We start from the raw sequence: 11,763 nt of genomic DNA on the forward strand, positions 1-11,763 counted from the left end.
AGGAAATACAACCGTGCCTCTAGATTTTTTAAGCGCCAAATCGCCCGTGCAAAATCAAAACACGTCGTCAAAGTCGGCGAGCAGCTTTCCAGTTACCCGACCGGAACACGCAATTTCTGGTCGTTGTCGAAAGCTGCTCTTGGTAACTTCAGCCAGCCGTCCATGCCGCCGTTGCACATGAGGAATGACTCCCTGGCCCATACGGCAAAAGAGAAGGCCGATCTCTTGTGCGCTCTTTTCGCTTCCAACTTGACTCTTGACGTCAATGGAAAAACACCGCTGACCATCCCGCGGTGTCAGAGCTCTATGCCTGAAGTACAGTTCAGACAGAAAACTGTTAGGCGAGCTCTGTTTTCATTGGACGTCAGGAAGTCGAGCGGGCCGGATGGCATTTCTCCAATCGTGCTTAGAACGTGTGCCCCTGAGTTGACGCCGGTGCGTTATTTCCGGCACTCTTATTCCAAAATCATAGTCCCTGACTCATGGAAGTCAGCCTTTGTCCATCCGATCCAAAAAAAGGAGACAGTTCGGATCCGGCAAACTACAGGCCTATTGCTATTACCTCCCTGCTCTCCGAAATCATGGAGAGCATAATTAGCCGTCAGCTCTTGGTATACCTAGAGGGTCACCTGTTGATCAACGACCGACAATACAGCTTTTGCCATGGTCGGTCGGCAGGTGATCTTCTGGTACACCTAACACATAGATGGGCTGCGGCTATTTTTCATTAGATAGCATTCAATAGAAAGCAAGGGGGAAGGCCTGGCAGTTAGGCTAACTGCCAGGATATAGCGAAGGCCTTTGATCGTGTATGGCACAAGGCGCTCCTCTCTAAACTTCCATCATTTGGGCTTCCCGAGAGCTTGTGCAAGTGGACCTCCAGCTTCCTCACTGGGCGCAGCATACAGGTCGTTGTCGACGGACATTGCTCGAACCCGAAGCCCGTGAATGCTGGTGTGCCCCAAGGCTGTGTGCTATCTCCTACGCTGCTTCTTCTGCATATCAATGATACGTTGGACACCTCCAACATTCATTGCTATGCGGACGACAGCACTGGTGATGCCATATACACAGGCCATGCAGGTCTCTCTCGGGAAATCGTCGACCAGTGCCGGGAGAAACTTATGTCTTCTATCGAGTCCTCTCTTGAGAAGGTTACGGAATAGGGTAAATTGAACCTTGTCCAATTTAACCCCCAGAAGACTCAAGTTTGGCGGAGGAGAGGCATTGTTTTGACATCACGCACACCAAGACGTGTAACAATGTCTCTCATCTATTTTGCTCCTCTATCCCAAGGAGCAATCTGGCAAATGGTCATGGGTGGAGTACAAGTTGCAAAGATACTCATGGCAAGTCTACTTAGTTCCCTTCCCACGGGAAGCCGGTTGCCGCCTGTTATTGATCTGGTTCCCTATGAAACAGATATAACAAAAACTGAGAAGACGCACTTGACCCTTCTCTCCACAACAATCTCTTCCGTCTCCAATCATTCTTCCCATCCCTCCTCTCAGCCGATCTCAAGGCCAGCGGCTCCCCCAGTCTTTGTAGGTTGGGGCTGGGAGACTATCAACGACCTACCTGCGTTTTTGGTCTATGCAGTCGATCGCCGTAAGCTGGGACGAAGGAATCCTGGAGGATTGAGCTGTAGATGAGCAACACGCCCTTTTTGGTCTGGACTTCCATGCGAAACGGTAGCCCCGCGCCTAGCCAGCGTGGGGAAATGGTCTTCGGTAGCCTGCAGATACCTGGCGAGAGGCGGCGGGACTGGTGGCGATCATGCTGAGGGGGTAAGGATTGCGTAGACAAACTGGGGGTTTTTTGGGAACCTATGCTCCCAGCCACGCTCTTCCAAGCTCCTGATGTCGCACCTAAACCACCAACTCGCTGTACCGACATCCTTTGTGGTAGTCTTAGTGTACCGAATGGGCACTCCCTATTGCGGGCTCCGGGGAGGGTGGGAAACCACGAAGGATGAAACTATTAAACCTTAACATGGATAATTTAAAGGTCTCAAATACAAAAAACACACCCGAAGGGCAACCCGAGGGAAAACCTGAAGGGAAAGCCGCACTGGCCATCCCTTCAACATCTAAAGCAACAGCTGCTACTTCCGCTATGAAGGTGGCGCAAACAGGGTCTATGGAACCCTCCCAAACACATAACATAAGTAACTTCGAGCTCAAATGGGCCCAGGTGAAAGCGCCAAAAAACAGGGCTGCTACAACCACCCCCAAAGTGGCTCAGCGGCCTAGTGGCTTGGCGAGTGAACCCGGGCTCTTGCGAAAACACAAAAAGTTACTCAAAAAGGAGAAGAGGCGAGCAAAATGTGAGTCCCAAACTCAATCACTCACCTCTCCCCCAAAAACACAAACCGACAGACGGACCGAAACACCAGGACCGTCCACAACAAAAGCCATTTTCCGTAAGACTGTGCTGGATACCAAGACGACTGGCCATCCCGAGAAGGAAAGTGGACAGGACAAAGGTAAAACAAAGAGGGCTAGGCTCGGCGAGACCCTGTCTCCTCGAGGCGAGCCCAAGAAGCCTAGACTGACTCCAGCCCAAGACACGAGATCGACGACTTATGCCGAGGCAGCATCTGCAGACAAACCCAAGGCTGAGCTCGTCATCACATCGGCAACGGGCTATATAACTAAAGAGACGGCTGCCATAGTCGAAAAACACCTGGACGATGCGTTCATCGCGACAGCCAGAAAACAAATAATGACCGTTGAGGGCCCCATCTTCATGCGGAGGCCGACCTATTATGACGGCTCACTTCGCCTCTACTGTGAAAATCAGGAGGTGGTGGAGTGGACCGTCGGGGTTTGTTCGGAGCTGGATCTGCCAGGGGTGGGCAAACTCACGGTCACAGATGCAAAAGATATACCGAAGATGGTACGCTGCGGCATCCGTCTACCACACGAACACGATGGGGACCAAGTGCTCATTGGTATGTGCCTTAGACTGGGGAACCCATGGGCACAAGTGGAGCGATGGCGTGTCCACACCATTATACCGCAGGATAAGGCGACATTTGTGGTGGTGAGCATCCCCAACGATATCGTGCAAAGTGTACTGGAGAGGAAGCGCTGCCTCGGCTATCAGCTGGGGGCGGTGTACCTAAAATTCCAGGATGCCAAGGGGAGGTTCGTGGATACCCCTATAAAAAGGCATAAAAGGCATTTATTTTCTCAAAATTGATTCCTTTAGAATTCTTTTTGATGTCATTTCTTATACTTCTAGATACTACTACCGCTTCGGAAACAAATGGCGCTCTGAGAGAGAAGAAGGGGCGCAAGAAACTCTCCCAGCATTCTTTTTTTTGCGCTCTTTTCAATAAAAATATACAATATTGTACAGTTGCTATAAAATAATCACAATCTAGTCCCAGGCTGTCCGATCATTTAGATATTCAGCAGTGGAGTAATAGGATTTACGACAGAGCCATTTTTTTATAAAACATTTAAATTTATTTATAGATAATGCCTGAACAGTGGCTGGGACTTTATTGTAGAAGTGTATACATTTACCCTTAAAGCTATTATGTATCTTAGAGATTTTTTCTTTTATAGATTCTCCGAACGAGTCAGGGGGGATGCGGGTCGCGGCAGCTGCCGCAAAACCTGTAATCCCACCGTTCTGAAACAAGGAGACCTCACAGGCTGGGTCGAGTCGAGCCGTCGAAGCATCAAGCGACGTTGAGCTCCTTGACCTGACCAAATTTGGGCTGGGGGAGGAAGAGGATCCCAATGGTGCCCCTTTCCCCCAATAAGCAAATACGGATTTTGCAATGCAACCTCCATCATAGCATTACTGCGACGGCTCAACTTCGAAGATGGTTGGAGGTTGCATCTACCACACCAGCCATTGCACTGATCCAAGAGCCGTGGATTAGGGGCGGCAACGTATGCGGACTCTCCAATATTGGTGGTAAGCTCTTCCAAAACGAGGTGAAGAGGTGAGAGCCTGCATTTACGTTAAAGGGAATATAAATATACAGCCTCTTGTGGATTTCTGTTCCAGAGATCTGTGTGCCATAAGGCTGATTTCCAACCAAGACATAAACAACCTCAACATCGTTATTGCATCAGTCTACATGCATGAGGCGGATGCGGTACCACCTGAAGGACTCAACACACTAATCAGATTCTGCGAACAAAATGGATTGATTGTGTGACTGATTGTGTCAACGGACTCCAATGCCCATCATCCGCTATGGGGAATGGAAGCAAGCAACAATAGAGGTAATGATCTAGTTGAATACCTATTTACTACTAACTTAGATATATTAAACATAGGTAACGAGCCCACATTTGTGGGTAGACGGTGCAAAACAATAATTGACTTGACACTGGCAACCCCCAGAGCCGCTGATCTAATAGCGGGCTGGCATGTCTCATCAGAGGCATCATGCTCTGATCACAGGTGGATTCGCTACGATTTAAAAATTACCGGTATCCCCGAACAACCTACAAGGTACCCGAGGAAGACTGACCAGAGGCTCTAGTAGAACTAAAGCTGGGAAAACAGCCGCCTACCACTAGGTTAGACAGCATAGAAACAATTGATCAACAGGTAAGTAACTTAAACAGCACCTTAATAAACGGCTTCCATAAAGCCTGTCCTCTAGTAACACCGGTTACTGGGGTCATATCCAAGGGCTGGTGGGGCACATAACTTAAAAAGCTACGAACAAAAGTAAGGAAAGCCTTCAATAGAGCAATGAATACAGGCGCTGATGTAGACTGGGATGCCTACAAGGAGAACAAAAGTCATTAGATTTTGAGAGTCTCACTCATGGAGAAAATTCTGTGAAGACATTAATTCCACTCCACAAGCAAACCGCATTAGGAAGGTACTGGCCAAACAGGGTCCTTGCGTTGTTGAAAATCTGAGGAAAGCCGATGGCACAATGACCCTGAGCTAGGAGGAGACTAACACGGTACTGCTAGAAACACACTTTCCAGACTGTAAAATAATACAAGAACCAATTTGGACGATACCTAACAGCTTGGTTACAGAAAACTGCTGGCAAACCGCCTATGAGATTGTCACCTACAACAAGGTGAAATGGGCGGTGGACAGCTTCCAGCCTTTCAAGTCAGCGGGCACAGATGGCATCTTTCCTGCACTGCTACAGTGGGGAGGAGGAAAGTTGATGTACATACTGACTTATATCTATCAGGCCGGTATTACAATCCCTTCAAGGTAAGATAATCAATTCCAGCCTATTATTTGAATGCCACTCAGCATTAAATAAGGTGGCTGGTAATAACAACAACCTAACACTTCAGTGGATCAAAGGTCACAGTGGGATCAGGGGCAACGAGGCGGCAGACCAACTAGCTAGAAGGGGTTCTGAGACCCAACCGGTTGACCAGAGCCTTTCCTGCCTCTGCCACATAGTTGGTTCAGGAACCACTTAAATCAAAAGATAAAAGCACCACATCAACAATACTGGGATAGCCTTGAGGAGTGCAGGCAAGCCAAAGCAGCTTTACCTTGCGCCGACTTGTGTTTTACCAGGGAAATCTTACAACTTAATCGGTGTCGACTAAGATTAATACTATGTGCGGCCACAGGTCACGGCAATTTTAACAGGCATCTCTTTAATATAGGTGTCACGGACAGCCCCCTATGCAGAGGTTGCCTGGGGGCAGAGGAAACAGCCGCTCACGTTCTGCTGGAATGCAGTGAGGTGGCAAACTACAGGGTGAAGCACCTGGGGTCACCAGGCGCTCTTCGGGAAGTCTTCCGCGACGTTAAGAGGTTGGGTGACTTCTTGGAGGAGCTTGGCTGGTTGGAGTAGCCTCTACCACCCTCGCACGCAAAATAAGCGCATATGAATTCGAGTTACGGAAAGCGCCCGTATGAAGAAGAAGAAGAAGAGAGACTCAAGTTTGCACGTTTACCACTAAAAAAACCCCATTCGTCGTATCACCGCTCTTCTACAACACTTCCCTAAAAGCCTCGCCTAGTATCGGAATATTCGGGTCTCGAAATCTCGAGCGATTGCCAATTCCGTGGCCATCTGGAGGGCAAAGCCAAATTGGCTTCAAAGAAACTGGTCGTCGTCGGGGACCCAGTACTCTGTGAACGGCTGGATCACTTGGCGTTGCGTAGAGACGTCGCTTCATTGTGTGTCTTCTACCGCATTTATCACGGGGAGTGTTCCGAAGAGCTGTTTAACCTAATTCCTGCCGCCGAATTCCACCTCCACAGTGCGGTTTACAAGGAGCTTTCTTCCACGTACTACAAAGCTGTGGAATGAACTTCCTTGTGCGATGTTTCCGGGACGATACGACATCGGTACCTTAAAAAAAAGCGCGTACACCTTCCTTAAAGGCCAGCAACGCTCCTGTGATTCCTCTGGTGTTGCAAGAGAGTGTGGGCGGCGGTGATCACTTAACAACAGGTGACCCGTACGCTCGTTTGTCCTCCTATTCCATAAAAAAGGCATATCTTCAAATGGAGGCACTCAAAGAAATTGTTGGTTGTACAGAAAGTGTATCCTATACGCTTTTATAATGAAGTCCCAGCCACATAAAGGCATTATCTATAAATAAATTTAAATGTTTTATTAAAAAATGGCTCTGTCGTAAATCCTACTACATTTTAATGCCTATAATATAATCTTTAGAATGGCCTTTTCTTTTGGGTTCAAAGCCATATTTCATTACCGGTGACCAATGACGTCTATACTTATGGACATATCATTCGCAGTCTGATAAAGGAACGGCAAAAGTGTGCTTAAAGACATTGTAATAGTACTATTCTCCTTAGTCGTGTGTCAGCAAGCCTGAGTGTGCTATAAAAAGTGCTTAAATAATACATTAACGACTCAAAAAAGGATGGTGTGACTTATCATCGTTAAGGTTATTTTATTTATATAAGATTGATATGCAACAATCGGAAGTAATTTAATAAAACGAATATATTTTTGGTACTATTATTGACAAGACCCGCTTGTCAGAATCGGACAGATGAAAGGACACAGTCAGAAATGAAAACAATAGAGGCGCTCTTCTTAACCGACTTCAAAAAAGGAGGTTCTCGGTATGTTTTTTATGTTTGTTACAGCAGAACGTTCGACTGGGTGAACCGTTTTTGATAATTATTTTTTAACCAACTTCAAAAAAGGAGGAGGTTCTCAATTCATCGGTATGTTTTTTTTATGTTTGTTACCTCAGAACTTTCGAGTGGGTGAACCGATTTGATAATTCTTTTTTTATTTCAAAGCTGGAGCTTCCCGTGTCACATAGCAATTTGGTCCAGATTGGATTTGGAATAAATTGCTCAGTGGCAACCATGAGAAAACCATAAGTCTTAAATTTGCTATAAGTATGTGCGCAACAAATTTACGAATAACTCAATATCGATTTCGATAATTATTTTTTTATTGGAAAGGATATACTTCAAAGGTAGTTTGGTTAGGTTCTGCTTATGGGATTCATAACAACGTAACGGAAGCCTACAATTCTTAGGAGCAAATTAACGATACTAGGCCGAATCTTTTCAGTCACCTACTCTAACGTTGTTATGGTCAAATAATTGTGGAAATCGAATATGGTGATGATCAATGGATCTCCTTAACGACTTACTGTAAGGGTGCGATCTGTGGCAGAACTGTCTGTGATAAAATTGCAATGTGCTTACGTTCATTGCTGCATTCCAAAATTTAGTAGATCTACACAAATTTAGACAAATTATTAGTTAGTGTGGTACAGATTCACTAAAAAACTAGAAATAAAAAAAATAACAAAAAAACAACCGACTTCTTAATTCAAAGAACTTAACATTTAAATTACCAGTTAATACCAATTATTTTATGTAAATAAAAATATTATATTTGAGTATTAATTTCTCTCATTAAAGGTTAACTTAACTTATTAAATCCAAATCCCTTTAGAATGTAAAGAAGTAACAAACACAAGCCAATAAATAGACATACAAACTTTGACAAACAGAACAAATCTTGATCGGAAAATAGGGACAGACCGACGAACGTAAAACTTATAGCAACCCTCTATTCCGTCTGGGTTTAAAAAAATACCTAACTGCTACTCCACTGATATCACTGTCCAAATCGGGTTCAATATTCAAAATACGCAGCTGAAACTGAAAGTGTATACATTGCTGCCTATTGACCAATAAAATTTAAAAAAAACTGGAGTAAACAAGAAATGTATAAACATATCACCAAATATAAATGTTACTGCTATAGATAATCATAATATAAAGCTCATTAATATTGTTCACCAGAATATACAAGGTATCTCAAGTAAGGAATTAGAAATTGAACTGTGTTTTGAGCTGCTGTAATATAGATATATTATGTATTACAGAACATTGGCGTAAGAGTCATCAGCTCCAGTTTAGTTTTAGAGAACATAAAGTAGTCAGTTCGTTTTGTAGAAGTAGGGCAATACATGGAGGTTCCCTAATTATTATTAATAATAGATTAAAATGTAAAAATAGAAGAGATATTGTTAATCTCTCTATAGAACAACTAATTGAGATAGCTTGTATAGAACTAGAGCAATTTATTGTTGTAAGTGTATACCGCCCTCCCACTGCATCATATGAACAATTCCAACATAGAATGGAGAAGGTACTATCAAAATTTAGCAAAACTAGCAAGTCAATTATAGTGAGTGTAGATTTTAATATAAACTTGCTTGAACCTTCGGCCAATTGTACTAGCCTTAAAAATTTATTTCAAAGTTTTAATTTGTTCAATGTATTTTGGGAACCTACTAGAATCACTTCTACAACAGCAACCTGTTTAGATAATATTTTTACAGATGTTACTATTACTAGTAAACTCATAATTAATAATCTTCAGTCCGACCATAGTGGGCAACTTATAAAACTAAATATAAGATTGGACAATGTCAGACCAAAAAAGGTGACGATTATACCAGTTACAGGTAGCCGTCTTGAGAGGTTTAGAAATAATTTGGTAAATACGATACCATTTTTACACTGTGGTGAAACTGCTAATTTTCACTATAACTTAGTCTTCAATTCCTTCTGTGAGGAATTTGACAGGATTTTTACTCCAGTAACGGTGACAGTAAACAACAAACATAGTTTTACCGATTTCGCAACAATGGGTATCCAATGGGACAAAAGTCGTAAACGCTTATATGACCTTTATTATGAGAAACATTACAATAATAGTGAAGAATTTAAAATATATGTAAAAAAAATACTCTAAGCTCTTTAAAGTAGTTTGTCATGAAGCGAAAACACGTTTCATTGCAGATAAAATTAAAAAAAATAATAATAAAGTAAAAGCTACTTGGAGTGTAATTAACAATGAAACTGGTAGATCGAATTGCCGTAACACCTCTATCTGTTTAAATATTAATAATCGCGTTATAAATTCGGAAATAGAAATTGCAAATACTTCTCCGAAATCCCGATTGTCACGACCAAAGACCTTAACTCTTCGCCAAAAGCAGCATATGATATGCTTAAATTACACGTACCAGTATCTTCCACTGATTTGAAATTTAATTATGTTACAGGTAGCGATATAATAAAAACCTTCAAATTAATTAACCTAAAAAATACAAAAGACCTATGGGGCCAGTCGACTAAGGTTGTAAAATACATACTTGACATTATAGCACCTGAATTAGCTATAATATTTAATGAATGCATAGATGAGGGTGTGTTCCCTGACCTCATGAAATACAGCAAAGTTATACCTTTGTTTAAATCGGGCAGTTCTTTTGACCCTGCTAATTTCAGACCTATTTCAGTGCTGCCTGTTTTTAGTAAAATTTTTGAAAAACTTTTGCTTCAACAGCTACAAATGCATTTTTGTAAATTAATGAACAAAAATCAGTTTGGTTTCACTAGGGGCTTATCAACAATTAATGCGGGTACTAGACTCATTGAGCACATCTTTGACGCCTGGGAAGAGTCACAGAAGGCATTGGGCATTTTTTGTGATTTGTCAAAAGCATTTGACTGCGTCCACCATGAAACTGTACTCCTAAAACTAAAGCATTATGGAGTGAAAAATAGAGCCCTAAATCTGTTAAAATCATATATAAGCGAAAGGGTTCAGATAGTCGATGTAAATGGCAAACGGTCTTCGGGTAAACCTGTGGAAATAGGTGTTCCACAGGGTTCTTTTCTCGGTCCTTTCTTGTTTCTTATATATATTAACGATCTACCATTTGTGGTAGATGATAGCCATGAGATTGTATTGTTTGCTGATGATACTTCACTTATATTTAAAGTGAAGCGACGTGCGGATATTGATGACGAGGTAAGCAATGCACTCTCAAAGATAGTGCGTTGGTTTGAGACGAATAATCTGCACTTAAACAGTAAAAAAACAGAGTGTTTACGGTTCATTACATCAAACAGACAAACGGAGGTACAAACCAACGTACTTATAAATGACCAGAGATTGGAACTTGTGGTCACTACGGTCTTCTTGGGTATCACGTTAGATAAAAAGCTGCAGTGGGGTCCACATATTACCCATCTAGCAGATAGACTCAGCTCTGCGGCATATGCAGTTAGAAAGATTAGAGAGTACACGAATGTTGCGACCGCTAGATTAGTGTACTTTAGTTATTTTCACAGCATCATGACGTACGGTATATTACTATGGGGTCATGCTGCTGACATTGTGACATATAGTGTTTGCACTGCAAAAGAGAGCTGTTCGTGCTATATATCAGCTTGGTTATAGACAGTCTCTCAAAGAAAAATTTAAAGAAATAAATATTATGACTGTTCATTGTCAGTACATTTATGAAAATTTAATATATGTTCACAAAAATCGTCACCTTTTTGCTCTTAATAGTGATTTTCATTATTATAACACTACAAATAAGGGATTGCTTGTAACTAATTCTAGTAGGCTTCATAAGATACATAATAGCTTTAAGGGTAAATGTATACACTTCTATAATAAAGTCCCAGCCACTGTTCAGGCATTATCTATAAATAAATTTAAATTATTTATAAAAAAAATGGCTCTGTCGTAAATCCTATTACTACACTGCTGAATATCTAAATGATCGGACAGCCTGGGACTAGATTGTGATTATTTTATAGCGATAGAAATGACTGTACAATATTGTATATTTTTATTGAAAAGAGCGCAAAAAAAAGTATGCTGGGAGAGTTTCTTGCGCCGCTTCTTCTCTCTCAGAGCGCCATTTGTTTCCGAAGCGGTAGTAGTATCTAGTAGTATAAGAAATGACATCAAAAAGAATTCTAAAGGAATCAATTTTGAGAAAATAAATGCCTTTTATGCCTTTTTATGCCTTCATAGCAGTCGAAGGTTAATATGATATCTTTTGTGGCATGTGCAATGTTCAGGCTTCGATTTTGTTTGACGTGCATTGTCTATACCTATGTATAGAACGCCATTGCCGGTGACATTATTATGTATATGGATACAGACGGTGACTGCCGTTATATTTGTTTATCATTTTACGCCACCACTGTAACACAGACGTTTTTTCTGGTAATCCGTCAACTCACGCCGTCTCCATCGGTGCAAAGGTTCCGTACCTTGGTGTACATGTACATGCAAAAATTTTACATTTGGCCCGTACCAATACCTTATACAGTAGGACTTATATGGCATATTATTTTTTTACAATTTCTATCAGTTTTCGTTTGATTACTAAGCAATTACTGAAATATTAGATTCGGCAACAGCCGTCGTCCTTCAGGAATACGTGTCACAGAGATGGAGATTCCACGTCTGGATTTACCGAACAA

Source organism: Leptidea sinapis, chromosome 13, assembly GCF_905404315.1.
Source record: "Leptidea sinapis chromosome 13, ilLepSina1.1, whole genome shotgun sequence".
Lineage (NCBI taxonomy): Eukaryota > Metazoa > Arthropoda > Insecta > Lepidoptera > Pieridae > Leptidea > Leptidea sinapis.